This window comes from Pinus tabuliformis, chromosome 4_2 (genome assembly GCF_031772625.1).
Source record: "Pinus tabuliformis cultivar Carrire ecotype Pingquan chromosome 4_2, CPIR1, whole genome shotgun sequence".
Classification (NCBI taxonomy): Eukaryota; Viridiplantae; Streptophyta; class Pinopsida; order Pinales; family Pinaceae; genus Pinus; species Pinus tabuliformis.
The window spans coordinates 716,187,435-716,199,744 of NC_142304.1; positions in this window are offsets into that span (position 1 = coordinate 716,187,435).

The window sequence follows — 12,310 nt, forward strand, 5'->3', positions numbered from 1 at the left end:
GTTTTTTTTGCAAGTTTGGGATGATCGAATGGTCATTGAAGAAAACTAATTGTGCACACAATTGGTCTTCAAAGGACCGATACCGAGAAACATAAGAAGAAGTCCATGTCCATATCCATCAAAACCATTACTTTTCCTCCCTTTTGAATTATAAATCCAACCAAGCAATTCAAAGCAAGCCACAACCTTTTTTCCCAGCAAAAGTCAGTTGTTCATTTTCCTTTATTCACATACACCTTCTGCCTGACCCATGAATAAAAGCGAAAAGCTCACTTATATTCTTATTGCCCATTGTCATTATTATTTTCCATTATCATCTTCCATTTTCATTTTTCCTTTCTTATTCTTTTTCATTTCGCAAATAAACCCTACTTCAATGCAAATTATTGAGCCCATAGTCCTTTGAGTCTAAAATCCTTGCAAAAACACCTTGAGGCTTGCATGCTTTAATGACAAGTCCTCATGCCGATGAACAATGGGAATACATCAATGTCCCTTGTTCATCGGATCTTCTAGGTACTCGACAACAAAAAAACTATTCGTACTTAGTAAGATGTGTTTGGCATCTTGGCTCTCATTGTCATCAATGGTGAGAGTTCTCGTGTTGCCTAGTGGCATCCATTAATGGCCACTAAGTCAACAATTTCTCGCTATGTTCGACATCAGAACATTTATTCACATAGCAGGAACTGTGTCAATGAGTTTTGAAGACATGAAGAGTATCATTTTGGGCATTTTAGAGCAAATGCAGAAGATATGCAGCTACAGAACTAGATGGCAGTTGCAAAATCAGGCAACAGCTGCAAAATCAGATGACAGCTACAGAATCAAATAACAGTTGCAGAATCAGATGGCAGCAGCAGAATCAACACTATTCCGCAGCAAATTCAGCAAGTTTTAATAAAAGCAAATAAAAAGTCATTTTGACTCTTTTCTCCATGACTTGTCCAAACACTTGAAGAATATTATGATCATAATTTTGCAGCCACCACACATGCAACTCATCCATTTTTAAAGGGTAAGTTAAGGTATGTTATTTTCTAACTTTTTACCATAAAATTCCTTGAAAAGCTAGAATGATAATTTTTGGAAAAACATATTTCTTCCCTCATAAATTGCCAATATCATCAGTTGGGGGGAATACATTCATATTCATATATTGCCATATTCATATCAAATTGAAAAGCCCACATACTTTTAAAAGATATTAACTATTACATTATTGTTATGAGCATACAAAGGCTTGTCAAAAATACTAAAAATATAATTGGATACAAACACAATCATGGTTGTCAAACAAGAACCAACTATGATGCAATTCAATAAAGATATACTTTGCAACAATAATCAAATTATCATTATGCAAAGTTCAAAGATAAAAAATGGATGCAACAACAAAATATGGTTGTAACACAAGAACCAACCATGTTACAATTCAACTAAAAGATTTTGTAGAAGTATAAAGTTATCAAATGATATCATACAAATTTAAGCCAAAGCTCATGGATAAAAAAGTATTAATGCAATAGATTGCATGAGGACATGCAATAGCTTCAATTAGGGGGTATGTTGGGCCTTGAAATTGTCATTCACTTCCATTACATTTTCATTTATATTTCCATATTGTCACCTTCACTCCACCTCTATTTCATTACATTTACCTCCATTTCATTACATTTACCTTACCATTATCATAATTGGGTCACATTTATGTTTTTCCAAACTTTATTAATTCTTAGCATTTTCAAGTGAATTTATGGTTAAAAATTAGAAAATAATGTGCATATGCTTATACCTAACAAGTGGGATGAGATTGTTGACAGGTGTAGGTCAAAATGAAGCTTCTAAAAGACCCTTATGTGGCCTCCCAAAACCAAATTCTAATTTGAGTGGAGAAGATCATGGGATTATAAGGATATGTGTCTTATCATTTCCTATTTGTATTGAAACTTTAAGAAGACATGTGTCTTATCATTTCCTATTTTGATTGTAACTCTATGGATATAGGGAGAGATTCATGGACTCCCATTAATGAGATAGCTTCTCATCTTTTTGTATACATAGGGGAAGTTTTCTCCTATCATTTTAGATGTGAAAAGTTGGGGAAATTCTCTTGTTTTGAATATATAATTTGGATTTGGCACCATGCTCATGAGTGATGTTCACTTTGATTTGGTTATGTTTGTATTTGGAGCCTCTCAACTTTCCATCCCTCTTGCTTTTTGATTGGCCATCTATAATGTGTGAAATTTATTTTTTTTCATAGATTAAGATTTATTGCTTTCATAGATTAAGATTTATTTATTTCATATCTTGTCTTGTGTGAGAGGTTAAGAGTGATTGTTTTTATTTGATTTCATAGATTAAGATTTATTTCTTTCATATCTATTCTTGTGTTAGAGGTTAAGAGTGAATGTTTTTATTTGCTTTCATATCTAGAGGTTAAGAATTATTATTTTTGCTTTCATTTCATATCATGTGGTTTTGATTATTCATTTCATAAGATCTTGATTTGATAATGCACACATGATCCCTTAGAGTAGATTTCATTTCATGCAATTTCATTTTTGAAAGAGTGGTGTGCTTTTCAATTCCTACAAGTGTGATAGATTAAGATTTCAATTCCAAACACTGTACTATAATTTCCTTTGAATTGATTGTTGAATTAGAATAAGTGAATTTGATTTTCCATTATTTGGTTTAGTAGTTAGATTGATCTAAATTGGAAGTTAATTTCTATCATATATAGTGCAAACATGCTTTGCAAGTTTTACAGAACCCCCGGGTTGACAATTAAATGATAAGTAATTAATTTTCCTCAACACCAACCTGTGCATGCTCGTTTGTTTGTGTAGCTTGACTCTAAATGGAGATGGGGGTTGGTGTGATTCATCATGGAATGTGTTCACTTGAAGGACTTTAGTGTAGTGTGGGATCCCAAGGAGAGGACTTGTGGAAGCACAAAGGGACACTCTGTAACGCAAGTTGGAGTTTCTATTGTGTCGGTTCAACAAGCGAAGCTCGGTCTCTGGTTAATCCTCTGAATCTTCAGTGGTGGTGTGGTAAGCTTTGTTTTTCCTATCTCATTTAAATTTTACTTTTGTCTTGTGTTGGGGACATGTTTGGTGTGCTCCGTTATGTTCCTTCCTAGGGAGGGTGCTTTTTTGTGACAAAGTCTTAATTCGGGGCATAGGGACGCAAAAATTAGGTTCCATATTAGACTCTAGGGTTTCTTATGGAGTCCTTCTTCTAGAGCTAGTTTTAATTCACCCCACCTCAAATGGAAAGGACAGTTTGAGAGTGTTGGGAATGTAGGCTGGAATTGGGTTAGTTGTTTGGTTTTTTTTTCACTAGGGGGTTGGTGTAGGGAGGCGTGTGGAGGTGGGTTGCTTGCCCATCTTAGATGTCCCTTTCCTATTGTTTTGGTTGTTCAATGGAGACATTGTAGCAATGCAGAAGAACTTGGTGTGGAGAGGGGCCTCGGGCATAGCAAGGGGAAAGGGTTGGTCAGGTGGGGGCAATGAATGAGGATGTGGCTATGGAGGCTAAATTGGAGGGGGAGGTGGCCTAGGAATAGGCTCAGTCACTTGGTCAGGTGGAGCAAACGCCAACAAAGGAGTATCTTGATAAAAAGTTGAGAAATATAATGATCACCTTAGAGGAAATGTGACAACAAAGATATGAGGACAATAATGAGATTATCGCATTCCCAAATGACCTTCAATACAATCAGTGGGATATCATGGACCGGTTGACATCTTTGTGCAGGAGCCAATGATAGACAAACAAACGACTAGATGAGATGGAGGCTCACCTCGCTCATGTGGAATTCCATGTTCATTGGGATCCTCGTCCTCTTGTGGCCCCAACTACTGCTCATGCACCGGATCTTCACCCTTGACCTATGCTAACTGCTGGTTGTTTCCTTATTCTACATGTTTTTTGGGTTGTTTGGATTTTTGTCTCTAGGGATCATGTGAAAAGTGACATTTTCTACTTAGTTTTTGCATCTCTCTCTTGTCTAAAAAATCCAATCGAAGTGAATCCGAGAGAGAAATGGGCTTAATGCATATTTGTTGTATCATTTTGACGAATGAATGAAAAAAATTTGACTAGCAAAAAAAATATTATTTTAAATTATTAAATTATTGTCAATTATAAAAATATTTAATATTGAGTTAAATATATATACATTTAAAAAAAATATGTAACAAGATTTTTAATTATAAAAGATTCATTACCACTTTACATGGAAATTCCTAACATGTAAATAGATTTTGTTATAATATTATGGCTTAAATAAAATATTATAATAAAACATGTAATTATATATATATATATATATATATATATATATATATATATGAGTTGTTTTTAGTGTGACTTTTTGGAGTTTCCAATGTCATAAATCTGACAGAATATTTGTGGTGAAATCTTGATTTGTGTTATTTAAACTAGTTTTTTGACTATATATATGGATTCAACACCCTGAAAAACCTCCAGGGAACTTCTATTGTGCAAGGGTTACTGATCAAAGTTGTGATTTCAATGAATTCCTACCGGATTTTAAGGAAATTTGAGCGGAAAAATCCACTGGAAAAGCTTCCAAAATGTCTCACTAAAGACAACTCAATATATATATATATATATATATATATATATATATATATATATATATATATATATATATAAAATCCAAAAAACATTATATAATAAGACTTTAAATTTAATGTCCATGGGATATTGAATAGATGATGATCGAGTGTGTTGTTAAGATGCTCCTAGATGTTAAGCTCTATTCAAGTGTTATTCTTGGACATGACCATGATGTAGCCTCACCATGGTCAAACATACCAAAAATAAAAAACTTCAACTTTAACAATCTTTTTCCTTCTAAAATCATTAATTGTTAAATTAATAATTTAAATTTAATTAATATATTTCAATGAAAACCAAAATTACATATAATGCGAAGCATTATTGTCACTCTATTTTGTAAGATGGTCATAGACATTTTATGATTGTGTACTTTTATTAGTAGCTTATAAAAGGTGAATTTGTATTTATGAAATCATGATTTCAATCATGTTAAGAGGGGATTGAAGTTAGATGTTAATGATTACTTGACTAGGTAATTAGTAATCACTGCACAAGGATATTGTTGTTTTTTTAGTCATATATGATTTTTTTATTTTTTTATTTAATAAATGATATTTATGTATGTTTTAAATTAATATTTTTATTGTTAATATTTATATTAATATAAGTTTATGAGAAGTATTTTAAATAGTGATTCTTCTGTTATGAATAATTATATAAACTATAAAATTCAAAATTTAAATATTTATTGTTTTTTATTCTTTTATATTTTACAATATATTTATGATCATAAATAATATTTTTATTTTTATTTTTTTAAATTTTAAGTATTTTGTAAAATATTTTTGATAATAAATAATATTTATTTATAAATTAGCATTCATAATACCAACATTTACATTGATGAAAAAGTTTTTTGGAATAAATTTTTTGTTTTATTTTTTTTTAATAGTAATAATAATAATAAAATTGTTTAAGTTATATATATATATATATATATATATATATATATATATAATTTTAATTTTAATTTTAATTTTGATATTAAAAATAATAATTCAAAATATCAAAAAAAATAAATATTAAAATATTTATTATAATTTAAAATTTATAACCCTACAAATTTCATTAACAGAATTACAATTTTCATAATCGAACTAATACAAATTTCAAAACAATATATATATGATATTCTAAATACTTTCTCTACACTCCTAATCTATGTTGACAAGAGTCTCGGAGTCTCGAGAATTTCCCAATACTCCTCACCCTTGTTAACAAAGGTTTAAGCACTATACATAAAGTGCAGCGTAATTCTCTTGTCAGAGTTCTCATGGACAGTTAATTCGTGCTTGGTATAGGTCACATTCGTAAGTACTTAGTTTAAGTTTGTTTGTGAGGAAAGTCACCTGACCGAGGATGATACAAGTAAAATTACTCATGGAAATCTGTATTAATTCGATAACTTAAAAATAAGGTTAAAAGGTCTTTTCCTCAACCTTAAAGTGTGGTTTTCTGAAAGTATAATTTAATAAGTTTCTATTTAAAAATTTAATTTTTTATTATTAATATTAATTTTTAATTATTTTTAAATTAATGTTTTATAATTTAATTATAATATGGTTCATAATTAATTAATATATATATATATATATATATATATATATATATACACACGAAAAATTAACTTTATTTCTTTAATATATATTTGTTACACCATCATAAACATAAAGAAGCAATAAGTTCATCATTTTATTCTCTTATCAATATTACAGAGCTTTGTTATAAAAGGATACAAAAATAATAGTTTATGTGTTAAATTTATATAAACACGATAAGAACCTAATGAAATGGTTGGTAAGTTGTTAATGATAGTGTATTTTAATAGTACACAATAAAGTGATTGAGTTTGTATTAATATAAAGATTTGATGTAACATTTTTTTCTCGGTCTACCCAAAGTAACCATGTCAACTGGGATAAACATGAGAAGTGAGGCTATTATGATCATATTCAACCTCTTATGTGACCTTAAGGAAGTGGAATCGAAAGAACATCACATACATTCATCCAACATCATCAACATAACCCTCAAGAGACAAGTCAACCACTTAGACAATGTGTTCCTAGGTCCCACTGCTATTCTGCAGCTCTTAGGCCATAGTCGCTCTCATGTTATGGAAAAGGGAGCAATCAACAACCCAAAATCACTCTTACAGGCCTACATGCCAGCGACTGTGGACTGGAATTGCTAGTTCTGTGCTAGCGACCTTGGGATTTAAGCCACTTTTCTATTCCAGAATCCTGACCTCTGCCCAAATCTTGTTGTAGCTTTCAGGATTCATTAAAGACATGATAACAATGTTGATCAATGAAAATAAACCTTAGGACTAGACCTGAGCATCCCCAACCGAGACTGACATTTTGTCAAACACTTGGCATCAATGCAACCTACAGGTCTAGGATATAAGACAAAGCATAAATGACTGAAACAACTTATGAAACATAACCAGAAGGATCACCTCCTTCTCCATTGAACCACTACATCATCAATTAGGTCTTGCATCCATCCATTTAACAATTACAAGTAAATACATGAAATAACCATGACATGAACCAGTTATTTAACCATGCTTATAACTAGCATAAAACCATGTAAATATCAAAGATAAGACAACCATTAAATCCACATATAAATGAGTGAAAAAGTAAGAGAACTTAGCTTTTATTAATCATAGGAAAATCCGACCAGGTTCGAGACTTCTACGTACCACCCGACCATAGACATGGCTGAACCAAATCTCTTTTTTAGCCAGTCACCCTAGTGCCATATTCCAAGCATGAATGTGGGATCTCATAGAACAAACAAACCAAGAACAATCAAGGGAATCTAGAGGTTAAACCATCTCCACCCTCACCAACTGTGATCACACCAAAATTGGTGCTCCAATCACAACCGAACAAAAGTTGGAATGCCATTCGAAATCCATCACTATCATTGAGGAATTTCGTTTCCTTATCTCTTAAGCTTTACCGCAATCCAAACCCAGATCACTAGGCCCTAAAGCGAGACTGATACCTTAGCTTTTACTGTGTATCCCGCCAAAACCAGTTAAGGGATTCCTAGGCCTTTGGGAATGGAACTTGAGACCACCTCTGCCCCAGATTCCGAAACCCATCTGACAAACCCAAGCTCAAAAACTAAAATAATCATCCCAACATACCATGGCATCCAGAAAAAGGCTAGGTTAGGTTGAAATCCATTGTCATAACTCAACAAAACCATGCCACCGACAACAAGAGAACCATACACCAACATGCAAAGCCATGCATGTGCAAACCAGCTAGGAAATCACACATGCAAAAGGTTACCTGCAAGTATTCCTATTGAAGCTGCTTGATCCTGCTTTCCTTTCCTTGATCCTTGCTTGCTTTTCCTTTCCTTTCCTTGCTTGCTTTTCCTTCCTTGTTTTTCCTTTCCTTGCTCCAAACTAAAGTGTTCCAAGAAAACTCTAAGTGACCAAGAGTGTGAGAGAGAGTGAATAGTGAGAGAGCTCCCAATCTTAAGCTGACAAAAGCCATGAACTGGTCCTCAAAAGCCTTTTTATGGATGAGGCCTCTATTTTCTTCATTTTCCTCCTCACATGCAACCTGTGACCTTTCACCTTACTTTTCTCCTATTTTCCTTTATTTTCATAAATAAATGTGTCAAAAATGCATTTTTTCCTTATAATGCATTTGCCTTAGCCTTTGCCAATTTTCCTTAGCCAAAACACACATCCAGTGATGCTCACTAGGATATCCTTGCCAACATTCAGCTTGGAATAAGTGTCCCTTAACCGTGGCCTTATTTTGCCTTTATTAACTTTGATTACATGAACTTTTCAGCAAGGTTGTTACATTTGAGTTGAAAATTTTGAAGTGGGCGTGGATGATGTCAAATGCAAGTCTTAAGTGACTTTGATGATACTAATACAACTCACCACAAAGTGACTTTGATGATACTAATACAACCCACCACATAATGTGACAACTTAGTTAAAGGGGCATCAATAAGTTTTTATATGTAGTGCTCCCTCAATGTCCCAAAAATCATTAGCTATGTAACACCAAATTTCACATAAAATAAAAACATACTTCATTTAAATATAAAAATAATACCATTATTAAAGTAGTTTGGTACCCAACATTTGGTAGGAGGTTAACCATGTACCAATATATGTTCCTATCCATCATTTACTCCTTTACATAGGCTCAAGTGGCCTTTTTGTCTCTGAGATTGCAAGGGTCGAGCATAAGGCATATTATTCTCACGAATAGGGGGATGTTAGTTCTAAAATTGCTCCTAATATTTATGCATTGTTTGGCTCATGATATTGTGAAGACATCCCTCAAAGTGATGGGAGTCAGATGAATTGGTAGGAAAAATTGCCTCAATGGGGCAATTGCATGATGAATGACCTCAATGGGGAAGCTGCATGGCGAATGACCTCAATGGGGTAACGATTGCACCATATTGGCCATGTCTATCTCCATATTATGTGTTTGGCCTCAAATTTTCATACAAAGATTAGGATGTATTAAGGACCTACCATATTAGGTGAACATATGCTTCTTGCAAACACAAGTAATCAATATCCTTCGATATAGAATAATACAAAGAAGTAAATACATTTCACATGCTACACAAATTATTCATTCATTAATAATCCATAACTTGAGGATTTATTAAAACTTACATCTACCTCAAATTGCATCAAACAATGTTGTAATATAAGGAATCATAAACAATTACTAGTAGTGTGCCATTGGAGCAATAGATGGTATTAGGCACATTAACATACCTACATAAACATAGATGAGAAAAAGAGAGAAGATAACAAAAGACTAGCAAATAAGCATCTTTATTAATGCACCACAACACTTACAATGTATCCCATTACATCTCTACCTCATTTTCATATCAATAGTTTATTTATATGTGTTCTTTAATTACAAGATAGTTGTAACTATCTAACTACCTTTATCAATCAACATGATTACGTGGTCTACCTATTTACATTTCTACTTAGATAGTCAATTGAATTTGACAATCAGATCTAGTTAATAGAGGCGAATGGTCCTTCTAACATGTCCACCCACCTCAATTCCTTACCCACACTAAATAAGTGAGATGTGTGGATTTACAATACAAAATTTAAGAGAGCATAAACACATTTTTTTGTATAATATTTATTCGATGGCTAATATGGTTTTGTTTTTGTTACTTCATTGCTTGGATTCTTTCTAATAGTTAGTGCTATAACTTCTAAAATATGAGAAGTTTCTTGTATTTCTTCAAAAATCATCTCTAGCCATGTATGCAAGGGTACTTCTATGCTTAGTGGTTTCATTTCTTCTTGTTGTCATTGTGTGCCATCTAGTGGGAGCCTTCCGCTTCTATTTATGTTGTCTCTAACTATTGAATTGATGTGGGAAATTTTGATTATGAAATACTAGGAGAAAAAAATTGAAATCCCGAGTGAACTAGAGAAGTTACCATGTGGGGTGACATTAATGGAGAATCCCAAGGTAAACCAAATGTTGTGTTATGTATGTGAGGTGAAATTTTTTGTAGTTTTTGGTTGAAGGTTATCCATTCATCCATATGATGTATTGATATTGCACCCCAGCTAAAAGAATTTTGTCTAAATATTCTAGTTCTTTTTATCAAGGCATCATCTTGAGTTTCTTGCAATTCTAGGTTACACTAACCCCCTAGCTTTTGAGCTTGTTCTATTGGTTTTTTTTTTAAATCAAAATAATAAGAGATATAGTACCTTTATATTGAATGGAGAATCAAAGGTTGCTTACATATGGATATGCATAGTTTATATAACTTCAGTAAAAATTGATTGACGAGATCTAAAATCGTAATAAGACCTCCTTACAAATTACATATAGTAGCTATGTAGAAAATCCTAATCTTTGATCTTGGTTGTTAGCAGACTCAAATACTAATTAGACCATACAATTCTAGAATGACTCAAAACAAATATTAATTTTACTCATGTATCTTGAAACTATTGGCTTTGAATTCATAGAATATGACATATACTGCCATTTCAACTCAAAATTGTGAAGGTTCTTGTATCCAAAATAAGAGCACCCTTTGAAATTTAATCAACCTTCTTGTTAAAAAATATATAGATATGATGAAAGGAAATATGTTGAAAGATGTTCTTTAATTCATCGAGTCTGTTTTTCCAATGATGTAAATTCAACACCTGCAAAGTAGAATGGTCATTCAACTAGTCAATAATGCACTTGGAGTCACCACACACTTGTAACTATTGAATTCCTAATTAAGTTGCAAGTGAAAAAAAAACCAACATGAATTAGTTCTACTTTGATATTATAGCCATAACCAATACCCAATATTCCCTTTAAGTAGTTCATAGGATCAACTTTGAAACAAATGTCTTCCTCGCATTTCCCCCTTTGTGATGCTCCATTGAAAAACCCAACTGCATAATTTTGAATTAAGAAGGGAATCTTGGGCACTCATGGAAATTTTAACTTTTACCTATAAGAGTATTCACTATAATACCCAACGATCACAGGGATGAACAAGTCTAAGATGGGAGGTATATTTTCAAAAATTGACTTATTCTAGACTTTCCAAAAACACCATGCCATAAAAATAAGAAACATTTTATATTATTTTCTCTATGTGTACCAGAAGCGAATGCAATATTTAAAGGATTGATTAGGAAGAGAAATTTGGATTCCCAAACCCTGAAGATTGTTGGTCCATAAATTTTGCTTGAATTCACAATTTAAGAAAAGATTATTAGCAAAATCCTCCCAAAAAAGGCACAAGAAACATAAATTTGGACCAATAAAGCTCCTTTTCTAGAGATTCTCCCACGTTAATAATTTATTTTCTAGTGTCAACCAACCAAAACAACACAATTTTTAGGGCAATATCCTCTTCAAAATCAAACTTGATCACCAATGATTATTGGACTCAATGGAGTATGAAATAGCCTCATATTCCAAACTAGCTTTCACTAAAATAGTGGTTTTATTCCATATCTAGGCCAGCTTATCTTCCTCAATAGTAAGGCTTATTCCACTGGTATACAATACCTTTAAGTAATTTTCCCACTTTTCCATTGTTGTACCTTCAAAACCTAGACCAATTTTTTATTTATTTATTATTATTTTTTTATCTAGTATGAGAGATGATCATTCATAAGCTCCTGATTTTTTACCTGACTTGAACTATACACTCCCTTTATGTTGAGAGATTCCACCATATTATCAGAGAGAGTATACAACTTGAAACCACCCATAAAGGTGTCTCTACCTAGTAAAATCTTCTCCTGATTTCCCACCCTTCAAGCCAACTACTGGAAGAGTCAGGGAAAGGATGTCATCAACCCCTTCCAAATGTGAGAACCATAATGAAATGCATTACCTGGAGATTTTTGAATCCCTTACACCACAGAATGATTTATGATATACTTATCGAACAAGATTTTGCTCCAAATCCCTATCCCAAAAATCCATCTCTGCAAACTTTTTAAGGCAAGGACTCTCCTAAACCAAAACATATTCTTGAACCCTCACCCACCTAATTTATTGGATCTTGAGAGAAGTTCCCTACGAGCAAGGTGAACCCTTTCTTTGTATTTTTCACCAATCTAAAAACAACTAAACATCCTTTG